At 38.9% G+C, this 13574-nt stretch overlaps 1 pseudogene; it reads right to left on the minus strand.

The window, feature by feature from the left end:
- Positions 1-1031: 1031 nt before the first annotated feature.
- On the minus strand, positions 1032-2055 carry LOC142841357 (prohibitin 1 pseudogene; annotated as a pseudogene).
- Between the last annotated feature and the right edge of the window lie 11519 nt (positions 2056-13574).

The following is a 13574-nucleotide window of genomic DNA, read 5'->3' on the forward strand; positions in this document are numbered from 1 at the left end:
GGGTCTGGGTTGCCTCACTCAGGATGGTTTTTTCCTAGTTCCATCCATTTGCATGCAAATTTCAAGATGTCATTGTTTATTTCTCTTTGAGTCTGTGTGAGGACTTGGAAGAAAAGTTCTATGCCATAAACTAAAGTCTTAATGAGGGAAACATCTCATTGAATAAAATTCATTCTAGAAGTCATTATGCTACAAGTTTTGCCTTAAATAAAAGCTTATATATCCTATTTTAAAGTTGTGCTGTCTTTGTTACGTTCGTTTAATAGCCGTACAACACAAGTTTTTTTTTTTTTTTGAAGGTCTGGGTGTCATTTATTGACAGCAGCTTACATTGTGTTTTCTTCCCGTGATTGCTTCCTTCGGAGCACTGGCCCCGCAGCCCTTGGGAAGGAAGGGCAATCTTTTAGAGGGAGCAGGAAGGCAGATGCACATGTCCTTGGCAGGTGTGCTCAGCCCCGCCGGATGCAATCCTTCAAGCTGCAATCCCATTGGGCATTGGAGAGGACCAATGTGGGGAGTGAAAAGGAAGTCTTCAGCAGGACTCACATCTCAGTCCAGGCCTCTTGTGCTACTCCAAGTCCATCCCGGTATTAGGGCTCTGACAGGGGCAGCACAACTAGGCACACCCACCTTGCTGGGAGGATTCCTCACTCCATGCCCTGTTCGCACACACCTGCTTCCGCTAGTCACAGTCAGAGGGAATGGGCCTTACGGTTAAGATAGACCACTTCCTCTGGCCTTCCCCAGCTGTGTCTGTGCGGGTTCAAACGGCTGGAAAAACTGAGGGCTTGCCTTTCTGGTTCAACTGTGTGTGCCACCTCCTCAGATCTTCAATATACGACCGGATGGAGGCAATAGGTCTACCCAGGCCGCCAGCTGTGCGCTGCCCTGCCTGTCTTCTGCCAACTGTCAGCGCCTGCGGTGGGAGGCCGGCAGGCTCCAAAGGTGCAAAGCTGGTCTGCATAAGCGCTTGGCAACTCTGTATATGAAAGTGGATAAAAAAGCGGAACAACAAAAGTTTCATTTGGTAATTACAGATCTGAAGTGATTCTGCTTTTATTTCCTTCACGTTAAGCCAATCATGGAATTTCACAGTGATTTCTGGGGTGGGGCAGAAGGAAAGTGTGTTCAGAATGATGGAGGCCACGGCCTGGTTGGCCTGAGAAGGTGCAAGCAGGGGGCCTCACTGGGGAAGCTGGAGGAGCACCAACTGCCCCGCTGGCAGGTAGGTGATGTTCCAAGAGCGAGAGAGCTGGTAAGCAATGTCCTCAGCTGCTTCCAGCTTCCGCAGCTCAATCAGGCCATCGCCTGCTGTGGCCAGGGAGTTGGCGATCAGCTCGGCTGCCTTGGAGTCGCCCTCAGCAGAGATGATGGCTGCCTTCTTCTGCTGCTCAGCCTTTTCCACCACAAATCTGGCCCTCTCCGCTTCCTACTGAGCCACCTGTTTGGCTTCCACTGCTTCTGTGAACTCCTTCCCGAAGGTCAGATGTGTCAAGGACACATCATCCAGAATGAGCCCAAATGTTGCTGCTCTCTCTGAGGTCTTCGCTCACCTGCCGGGAGACCAGCTCTCGCTGGGTGATCAATTCTCCAGCATCAAAGCGAGCCACCACCGACTTGAGGATCTCTGTAGTGATGGAAGGCAGCACCCGCTCATCATAGTCCTCGCCGATGCTGGTGTAGATACGAGGGAGCTGGCTGGCCACTGGCCGGAAGAGGATACGTAGTGTGATGTTGACGTTCTGCAAATCTTTGCTACCAGTGATGACTGGTGCATTCCGTGGGCGCGAGCGATTGTCAAAGATAATTGGTTTCTGTACCCAAGGGATGAGAAAGTAAATCCCTTCCCCTACCACGACGTCCTGTACTCCACGGAATCGGTCAAAGATGACAGCTCTGTGTCCAGCATCCACATTATACAAGGCAGAGTTCACCACGCCTCCTGCCACTGCTAAAGCCAGGCCGAACTTTCCGATGGACTCAAACACTTTGGCAGCCATGATTCCTTCTGTTGCACCCACTCACATCTGCCTCCACTCTGACCTCCACATGAATTCCCCCCAACACGAGTTTTTTCTAAAGCACATTCACATATACAGCATGCTGAGATAAAATGTATAAATACACCTAAAACCAACAATTCAGTTTTCTATCATCTTTATATTGGTAACATCTTAGTAGCATTATTTAGTATAATTATCTTTTTATCTTTTTATTTGTGGATTATTATAAATGTCTTCTACCTTCATTTTAGAAATGTTGAGGAAAAATGGGAAAGATGGACAGATGGAGAGAGAGAGAGAGAGAGAGAGAGAGAGAGAGAGAGAGAGAAACTAAATACTAAAAGTGAGTAGAAATGAAGTTTGCTATCCTCCATGAAAAAGAATTGGGAATTTTTTTCAACAATAACTTATTAAATATTCATGGTTCTTATTAATCACTAGGAACACTAAATATATTATTTTCTATTTTCTTTATGTCATGTGTGTGCGCACACACATTTATTTCTGTGTGGAAGAGTTAAAGCATGGGTATCATGACACACAGTTGGGGATCAGTGGATAAACTTCAGGTATCAGTTTTTACCTTTCTACCTTGTTTGAAACAGATAATCTCCTTCCCCATGGCATAAGCTAGGCTAGCTGGCTCTCAAGTTTCCAAACTTGGGTCATGAGACTTTCGTAGCAAGTGCTTCTATATGCTCGGCTATTTCCCCAGACCCTTAGTTTCCATTTTAAAGAAGGTTGATTTGATGGTCATGGTGTTTGTTGCACATCTTTACTTCCAGTACTTTCGAGGCAGAGGCAAGCATATCTTTCTGAGTTTGAGACAAGACTGATTTATATACTAAGTCCCAGGTCACCCAAGGCTATGTAGAAAATCCTTATCTCAGAAGAAAAACATAATATATATGGTACACACTTTGAAGAATTTTAAAGATATAGAAATGTTTAGGAAAAGGACCAATAGTTATCTATAGTTATATACTTAAAAGAAAATCTTGGTAACATTTGTCCTCATAGCTATTTTAGATATGGTATGGAAAATGTGGATATTATATATTTTTATTCAAATTTTTATCAGGCATTTTCTATATTGTCAAAGTTTCTTACCTATTATGTTTAAAAGCTATGTGTAAGACTTTGTTATAGATTGATCAGATGTAGGAACTCTTCATTGAGAATTTTAGTTAATTAAATTTACCATCATGATTGACTTTGCAATGCACATATTTATATTTAAAATCGATAAAAACAAACAAAAGTTCAAAAACTTCAAGTAAGAATTTCATATAACAAATATTCATACCAATTTGATGTAATTTCTATCAAATTATATATACTTCCCCTCACATTTAGATACAGTTTAAATTATGTTATATAGGCATAGTTTTATGTATGTGGTGTGTTATAGAGTCAGTTAATTCACACATACACACACACATATACTTTCTAAAATTATTTACAATCTCTCAAATCAATACTTCCAGTGTTTGCAGCCATTCACAGATACATCTAGAATGGCATAATATTTAAACATTTGAGTAGGTGACACAAGCATTGCAGATGAGGGTAAGTAAATCAATGTTCTGCCTTTTTATTTCAGTCTTATATAGTAAATAATTTTCCCCTTGCAGCTTCAAGTTTTAGTATTTTTCCATAATGACTTACTGTTTAACATGTGCCATTTAGCTTTCCCAAGTTCAGAAATGTTTTGCATTTACTCTGAGGAAAGAATATGCACAGCATCTTCTCTCCGGTATGAATTACGTACAGTTATATTAGTAACTTTTCTTACTGCTGGAACCAAATGCTTGGGAAGCAGATTGTGTGGGAGCATGCTTCAATTTATCTCATGGATTGAGAGAATTGAGTCCACTGTGGAGGTGAATGCATGTATCAGAGTTCGTGACCTCAGGAGCATGTAGCTAGGAACCCTCAAGTCTGGGCAGAGAAGGAAGCAGAGAATAGGGAATGCTGGTGTTCAGCTGTATTTCTCTTTTGCTTCCATACTCAGTTTGTGACCCAAGTTCATGGGGAGATGCTAACCATATTCAAGGGGATGCCAGCCATATTCAAGGTAGTTATTTCTTCCTCAGTTATGCATCTCTGGAAATATACTCATAGACATATGCAGGTAATTCTAAAATCAATCAGGTTGGCAATGAAAATAAACCATTCTGGGAATATTGACCATGAGTTCAATGTTAATGAATCACATATATATATATATATATATATATATATATATATATATATATAATAATACACTTTAATGAAGAAAGATACAAAACAAGGTTATACATTGTTGGTTGAAAATGTGACTAAGGACTTCTTGAAACCTGACCCTCTGCTTCACCTAGGAGCTATGTTTGTATTTGTTAAATCAGTGTTTGGAGAACCTCTACAGATCATATGGGTTTTGAATAAAAAGTATTTATAGCAGAGTCTGGAGAGATGGTACAGTGATTAAGAGCACTTGCAATTCTTGCAGAGGACCCAGATTTGGTTCCCAGAACTCAAATGGTACCCACAACCACCATAACTCCAGTTCCGCCAGTTCCAATGGTTCAGATGCTCACCATAACTCTAGTTCCAGTGGTTTAGATGCTCTTTCTCTTGCCTCCAAAGGCACTGCACACACACACACACACACACACACACACACACACACACACACACACACATATAGGCAAAACACATAAAGTAAAAATAGTTTAAAAGAATATGTGATGGAACACATATAGCCATGCATGGTTGCATAGTGGGTATTATACACATGGTATCATATACTGGTACTTTTCATCTTTATGATAATTTAACATTTTCACATCATTAAATAATGTTGAAAATGTGAATGTAAACCACAGTTTCATCAATGTACTATTATGTGATGTTAGGTGTGGAAATTGTAGTTGACTTTTTATATACCCTATCACATCAACAGGAAAATAAGTCAATATATTAGGAGATTAAGAAAAGCATTTGGTAAAACGCAGCACCTAGAATCTTTCAGCAAAGTAGAAATAAAAGGAAATTCATCAGACTGATAAAGAAGATTTACAAAACCCTATAGGTAAGTCATACACAATGATAAGAAATTAGAAGCTTTCTTACTAGTAGGAGAACCAAAGCAAGGATGCCTCTTCTCATCACTACATTTTAATACTGCACTGGATATTTTAACTAATACATTAATACAAGAAAGGAAAAGTATATAATGTTGGGGAAGAATAAAGAGTTAACTTCTTTCACAAATGACATGGATATCAATGCAGAAAATTTAAAAACTGTTTTGGAAATAGTGGTTTTTGCAAAGTTGTGGAATACAAAGCTACTATGCAAAAGTGATTGCTTCCCTGTGTATCAGCAAAGAGCTAGAATTTTTAAATTTTAAAACAATTTTAACCAAGACATGAAAATCACATATAAAATTCCCTGTGATATTTTGATGTATGTATACATTGTACACTATTGAAACTAGGGTAAACATCAATCTCAAACATTTATCACTTTTCTTTAAAGTTTAAATTTAACTCTATTGTTACTATTTGTGTGTGTGTGTGTATGCATATGTGTGATATGTGTTGAGGGTGGCCAAAAGCAACATGAGGAGGAAGGGTTATTTCATCTTACAGTGCTCAGGTGATACTACATCACTGAGGGAAGTTAGGGTAGGAACTCAAGGCTCAAAGCTGGAGGCAGGAACTGAACAAGAGTCCACACAGGAGTACTGCTTACTGGCATTCTCCCCATGGCTTGCTCATTCTGCTTTCTTATATAATCCAGGACTCAAGGGTGGCACCATCCACAATGGACTTGGACATTCCACATTAGTCCATCAGCAATTTTAAAAAAAGGCTCACAGTCTTACTTATTGTTCAGTCTTATAGAGACATTTTCTCAATTGTGGTTCCCTCTTCTCAGATAGCTCTAGCTTGCATCAAGTTGACAAACAAACCAACCAATCCCCAACCAGTACACATGGATTAAGGGAACCTGTGGGTCTTTGGGCTTGTAAAACAACAAGTACCTTTAGTTATAGAGCCGCCTTACTGATCCTTATAATTTCCTCCTATCAAATCATTGGCAATCATTTTTCACTATAAAAATAAATACAAACAAGGATTGCCATGTCTGATCAAGTGGAAAGAATTTGCTGTCCTTGTTATACTTCCAGAAGTTCTGCTTCAGTAGAAACACTGAATGGTTCTCCAGGCAACTAAATACATTCTTTACAGGGAAGCACAATGGGAACTGAAAGCTCCTAGCGATCTGAATTTCCTTGTTCTATATGAAGTATAAAACCAATGTATGTAATACACTTCCATTATCTGTAGTCATTTAATGGCGTACCAAAACTGCCCCTCTAATCTACCTGTAGCTTATTACTTATTGCTCAAACTTTTGTCAAAGTTACCTACTGCCTAGTCTTTCCCAGTGTGTGGTAACCACTACTTTCCTCTCAGTTTCTGTAAGATCAACTTTTATATATTCATATATGTGCAAGGGGCATGAGCTCCGGTGCCCTGTATGTTTTCACAAATGGAAGGAGTTTCATCTTTTTGTGACTGAATAGTACTTCCTTGTGTGTATGTTCCACAATTTCTTTATATCTTGATGAGTTAATGTGTACTTATATTAACTTAAAAAGTTGTTTAGAGAGGACACAAGTTCCACCCAGAGCAGAAGCCAGGAGCAAATCCAGCCCTGGGAGCCAACCCAGTCCTGGGACACTGGCAGACCAGGAGTGAGCCGACAACCTGACTCAGAGTCAGCAACCTCCACTGGAACTGGAGTGGAATTGAACCAGTTACCTAAGACACAGAGAGAACAAGCTCCACCAGGAGCAGAAGCAGGAGCAAACCCAGTCCCAGGACGTGAGCGGACCAGGATTGACCCAGCAACCAGATCCAGAGCCAAAGATCTTTACTGGAACAGGTAAAAGGGAGTAACCACTGAGCAAGTGAGTCAGAGCCAGAGACTGCTAAGGGATATGGCTTCTCTTCTATAAGGTTCAGTGTGGCTGGCTTTATGTTGAGCTCTACTACAGAGCTACAGTACTGAAAACAGCCTGGTACTGGCATAAGAACAGATAGGAGGACCAATGGAACCAAATAGAAGACCCGAATATCAATCCACACATCTTTGAACACCTGATATTTGATAAAGAAGCAAAATATATCAAATGGAAAAAAGAAAGCATATTTACCAAGTGGTGCTGGCATAACTGGATATCAACATGTAGAAAAATGAAAATAGATCCATATCTATCACCATGCACAAAACTCAAGTCCAAATGGATCAAAGACCTCAACATTAAAGCCAGCCACACTGAATCTTATAGAAGAGAAAGTGGGAAGTACATTTGAATACATTGGCACAGGGAACCACTTCTTAAATATAACCCCAGCAACACTGACACTGAGAGAAACAATTAATAAATGGGACGTCTTGAAACTAAAAAGCTTCTGTAAAGCAAAGGACATGGTCAACAAGACAAAATGACAGCCTACAGAATGGGAAAAGATCTTCACTAACCCCACATCAGACAGATGTCTGATCTCTAAAATATACAAAGAACTTTAGAAATTGGACACCAAAAGATCACATAATCCAATAAAAAAAATGGAGTACAGACCTAAACAGAGAACTCTCAACAGAGGAGTCTAAAATGTCTGAAAGGCACTTACGGAAATGTTCAGCATCCTTAGTCATTAGAGAAATGCAAATCAAAACAACTCTGAGAGTCCCTCTTATACCTGTAAGAAGGGCCAAGATCAAAAACACTGATGACAACTTACGTTGGAGAGGTTGTGGGGGAAAAGGAACACTTCTGCATTGCTAGTGGGAATGCAAGCTGGTACAGCCCCTTTGGATGTCAGTGTGCCCCTTGATCAAAGAATGGATAAGAAAAATGTGGTACATTTGCACAATGGAGTACTACACAGCAGAAAAAAATAACGAAAGCTTGAATTTTGCAGGAAAATGGATGGAACTAGAAAACATTATTTTGAGTGAGGTAACCCAGATACAGAAAGACAGTTATCACATGTACTCACTCATAGGTGGTTTTTAAACATAAAGCAAAGAAAGCCAGCCTACAAACCACAATCCTGGAGAATTTAGACAACAATACAGACACTAAGAGAGACTTACATAGATCTAATCTACATGGGAAGTAGAAGGTAGAAAAAGACAAGAACTCCTGAGTAAATTGGGAGCATGGGGACCTTGTGGGAGGATTGAAGAGGAGAGGGGAAAGGCAGGGAGGAGAGCAGAGAAAAAATGTAGAGCTCAATACATATCAAAAAAAGTTGTTTAACTTACTTCATTTTATTTGTGTATGAGTGTTTTGCATGAATGTATATATATTTGTACAATGTGTGTGCCTGGTGCTCATGGAGGTCAGAAGAGGGTAAAAAATCCCCTGGAACTGGAGTACAAAAGACTATGACACCTTATGGGTGCTGGAACTGAACCCAGGTCTTCTGTAAGCAAAACAAGAGCTCTTTACTGAGTTAACGCTCCAACTCTCCACACTAAGTTTGTTTCATTTATTAGCTTTAATGAATAATGATGCATTGAACAAGGGATTACAGATGTCTCCTCCACAGACTGATTTTAGTTTCCTTTATATACATACTTAGAAGGATGACTAGATCAGATAATTCTATTTTTAGTTTTAAAAATACTAATTAAATTTGTTAGTTGACAGTTTCATTTATGGATATAATTATATCAACCACTCTTACCCTCCAAATTCTCCCATCTCCCTACTACCCCCTAACCACCCTGTCCTTACCCCAATAATCTTTTATGTTCACTTCTATTTTTTTTCTGACCCACTGAGTTTAACCAAGACTGAGTGGACATGGCTTTGAAGCTATCTATTGGTGCTTGATAGGCTCAGCAGTGAGTACCAAACTGAAGACAATGACTCCACGTCTTTCAGAAACTATCAGTAGCCAATAAATAGTTAACTAGTCAAGGATTGGGCCTTAGGAGCTGCCCTTCCTCTTCCTGCTTGTTGATAGTTTTTCTGTGCAGACCCAGTATAGGAAACCATAGTTGTGATTTCATAATTGCAGTGGTTGTATTGTTTCCAAGTGACTTTTCATGTACCCTTCCTTTAGGTTAAAGACCATTCCTTCAATTTCATCCCATACTCCTGTCTCTTCCTGCATGAGCAGTTCCAATCCCAGCATTCCACCTCTTGACTTTCACTTTAATAGCTTTATTCCTAACAAATGGTAAGTGAAATCTCATTGTGGTTTTCATTTATTTTTTTCTGATGAATAACAACCTAAATGTCTGTCAACATAGGAAAATGATACAGAGAATGGGGTATATATAAACATTGGAATTGTGTTCATGTTTACAAAGAAGAAAATGCTGCCATTTGTCACAACATGGATGAATCTGGAAGGCATTGTGCTAATTGAAATAAGCCAAATAAAGAAATAACAAATACCGCATGGTGTCATTCACAGGTAGACCCTAAAATGTTAAAGTAACAGAAATACAGATCAGAAGGCTAAGGATGTGGCTTGGTGGTAGAATTCTTATCTAGTACACACAATATCATGGACTTTATCCTTGGAGAGGAGAGAGGGAGAACTAACATAAATGGTGGATACCAGAGATGAGAGAAGAGTGCTTGAGAAATGTACAACACAAAGAATGTAAACTGTAGACTTGAATCAAAACGGAGTATCAATAATAGCTCGCAGATTTTAGCAAGCATGCCATATTGCTGCAAGATGTTAGGGGAAAGTAAGTGGTTGAGATTGTTATGAGGGTCTGTAGAAACTCTATACTTTCCATACAAATTTTCTGTGTATTTAAAACCTAAAACTGAGAAAACTGTTAACTTAAAAAAATTATTACTGAAACATCAGACTTCTCTGCTTCTTTGAAGTTTTGCTATTCATACTGGAAATGGTACATAAATTGTACAAAGAATAGCCTTTTTTCTACTTTATTATGCTTAGGAATGTCTCCACAACCAAGCTGTGTGTGCATTTTATGAAACTATTTTAAGTATGCCCAAGCCAGTTTTTAATTTCTCCGGAATATTTGAAGTGAGGAAGTAATGCTGTAGGTTCAAAATTCCCCACCCTTTCTGTAGTCTTTGATGCTGAAGAAGAAGAGGCGGTCTCAGATTTTTTGACGGGAGGTAATCAAAGGCATAAATAGCCCAAGAACTCTGAACTTTCTAAAGGGCAGACACTTTCTAAGATACAGCACTTGAACCTTAATCAAATAGCCCTGAGTGCATATGCTCCTTCTTATTCTCCACGGCTGAGTGGGCTTTTGGTGTTAAAATTACTTTGGCACTGTGAGCAGCTAGGGAATTGGTATGCAAGGCTTTGTCTTTTGGCTTGAGTGGAGGAGCAAGAAGGATGTAAAGAAAGGCTTGCCTGAGCTCATTTTGTTCTGGGTCACCTTGGGTCCCAAAGGTATTCCAGCTGCTTGAAACTGTGAGTGACAGATCCTTTCTCTTTTCCGTGCTCCTGTCTTTTTCAGAGAAAAGGGGGTAAAATAGTAGTTCCCTGATTAATGTCCTTCTGAATTTTGAAATTGTGTTTATAATGAATAGTCCTAGAGAAGTAAGAAAAACAATCAAAAAACAAACAAGCAAAATGGTAATGTAGAAGTGTTATGGAAAGACAGAGTTTGTTTTTATTTTTTATTATTTTTATTGAGCTATACATTTTTGTCCACTCCCCTCCCTTCCTCTCCCCTCCCCTTCGATCCTCTCCCATGATCCCCACACTCCCAATTTATTCGGGAGATCTTATCTTTTTCTACTTTCAATGTAGATTAGACTCATGTATGTCTCTCTTAGGGTCCTCTTTGTTGTCTAAGTTCTCTGTGATTGTGAATTGTCTGCTTGTTTTTCTTTGCTTTATGTCTAAAAGCCACTTATGAGTAAGTACATGTTATATTAGTTTGGAAGACAAAGTTTTATTGCTTCTCTTCATCACCCCTTAAGGGCGAATTGAAATCAGCATGATGATGGCATCTATACTTCACTACTGAAAATTGCTCCTGACTTTTGTAATATACTTTATACCTACATTTGTCCTTATTTTTGTAATAGTCAAGATGAAAGCCACATCACATGGGCAAGATAATTAACAGATGTTCTATTTGTTTATAAAATGACAGAGCCAAAGAAGTAAACTCAATTGTGATAAAGTATCTAAGTTAGGAATGTTGTTCTGCTGAGCCCAAGATATTCAACTTAGCAATACCCACCAGATAGGCAGAGTAATTGCTTGCTTCTGTAGGTCATGACTTTGAGTGACCTGACTGAACCTCAGTGGTCAGTCAAAGTTTATTTTCACTTGAAGTTCTGAATCGCTCCATTATCCTTTCTATAAAGCATCCAACTAGCACTTTTAGCACAGTGTTGACTGTGACTAATTTGAGTATGGTCTCTAGTTCCAGAGGATTCTAGGAAGCAGATAGACTTTGGCTGCCCTTCTATGAGCTAAATACCTCTGATTTTTTTTTTCCTTTTGATTTACTCAAATTCAAGGCCTATTGGGTTAGAGTGTGCCCTACAGGCTCTTTCTATTCAGCTGCAAAATAATTTGTTGTTGCTATATATCTTGTCACCCTGGAAACATATACTTGGTCCTCATGTTCTCAATGTCAAACTACATACCTTCTTAAACTGGCAGGCAGCTCATCTGAGGGCTCATGTAATAATCCTTTAATACTAGAAACATAAATTATAACAATAGGGAGCCCCTTTCCCTTCTTGGTAATATGTACTCACAGAAATAATTGTTTTCTGGAGAGAGTTTATTTTCTTTGACAATTTTATTTTTTCCCTTCCTGTCTCTGATGTTGAATATTTAGGGCAGTTTGTGGCAAAATGGTCAATATCATGACAGACCTCTGAAGGCTGGCTTGACAATAGTAGAGCCTTAGATGTACTTCTCTTTATCATCCTACATAGATGGACCAACTATGTTTATATTTTGAGCGGTAAATTTGAGTCAGGAGGGAAATTAGCAGTGAATCATACATTTGTGTAATTCTAATAGATGTTAAATGTTCAGTAAAATAATCAAAAAAAGACTATGGAGGAATGCTAAATTTGAGGCAAAACACATATATTTTTTAAAAGTGTCATTAGTCTTTCTTATAGATAAACTGTGGGCTCCAACAACTCATATGTTAAAGTGCTAACTTTCAGTGTGATGCTATTTGGAGATGGAATGTTTGGAAGGTAATAAGAGCTTAAAGGGCTTTAAGGTCATAAAACCAGGGCCCTATTAAGAAGAGTTTGATTTTATATATATATACATATATATATATATATATATATATCACATATATGGTTGATTCAGACAAACTAGGCCAACAACCATGATAGTGGGGAGCTTGACAGCCAACAGGCAGGCATGGCGCTGGGACAGTAACAGAGAACTTACTTCTTCATATATAAGCATGAGGCAGAAAGAGAGAGATAGACTATGAATGGTACGGGTTTCTACAAGGCTAACGCCTATCCCAAGTGACACATTTCTTCCAACATGACCTCCTAATACTTTCCAAACAGTTCAACCAACTGGGGACCAGATATATGAGCCAATGGAAGCTGTTATCATTCAAACCATCACAAATCCCAGGTCACTATGGATGACACCACTCCCTGAGTTGTGCTGTGAACGATATAAGAGTAAAGAGAGCAAGCAAGCAGACAAGGAACTGAACACTTGTTTCTCTGTGCTTTTGATTATGGGTCTGATGTGAGTAACTGTTTAAGTTTCTGCCTTGACATCTCACAATAACGCACTGTGACCTGGAATTGCAAGCCAGAGAAACCCTCACCACTTCAAATTGTTTATTGTCAGTGTGCTTTATCACGGCAACAGAACTGAAACTAGACTAGTGGTTGATAGTCTTTTTTTAATATTCAAGAGAACAGTTTTCTAGTTGGGATTAACTGTGTCATGCTATATTTTCTTTGATCTTCCTTCAAACCAAAATCTATAAAATATATACAATTAACCCATTTTAATGAAAGTAGAGGTGAGATAACTGAGCAGCAAATGCTTCTGAGCTACTCTTGTAGAAGCTTATGTTTCTGAAGAACTCACTTTGAACCATTGCTTACTTGAAATAAGTAACCGTTTAGAGGACTTGATTGTGGGCAAGGATTGAATGCTTACTGTGAACCAGGATGGAAAGCGTGCTAACATGGTTGCTGAAGTGTTGCTAAGAATGAAATAGCATTATTTAAGAGCAAGAAAATTGTAATTAGGAAAAGGTAGGACAAATGCTAAAAATACCTGAAATAATAGCATTTGAAGACAGCTATGTCACCTAAAGTTTCAAATAACACTTTGATTCCTATCACTGAAACTCTGCTAAAACAACAATATCAAGCACTCTACATTTTCTATGTAACTTCTCTTGACAAGCTGGTAGGTGGGATCTGCAAACCAGTTGACAGCATCATTGGAATAGGCAAAACCCTAAGGATTTCATATAAGTACATCATAAAGTATTAGTACACGGATGCCTCATTGCTTGTCATTTAAGTAGTCCTTC

The sequence above is a fragment of the Microtus pennsylvanicus genome, chromosome X (genome assembly GCF_037038515.1).
Source record: "Microtus pennsylvanicus isolate mMicPen1 chromosome X, mMicPen1.hap1, whole genome shotgun sequence".
NCBI lineage: Eukaryota > Metazoa > Chordata > Mammalia > Rodentia > Cricetidae > Microtus > Microtus pennsylvanicus.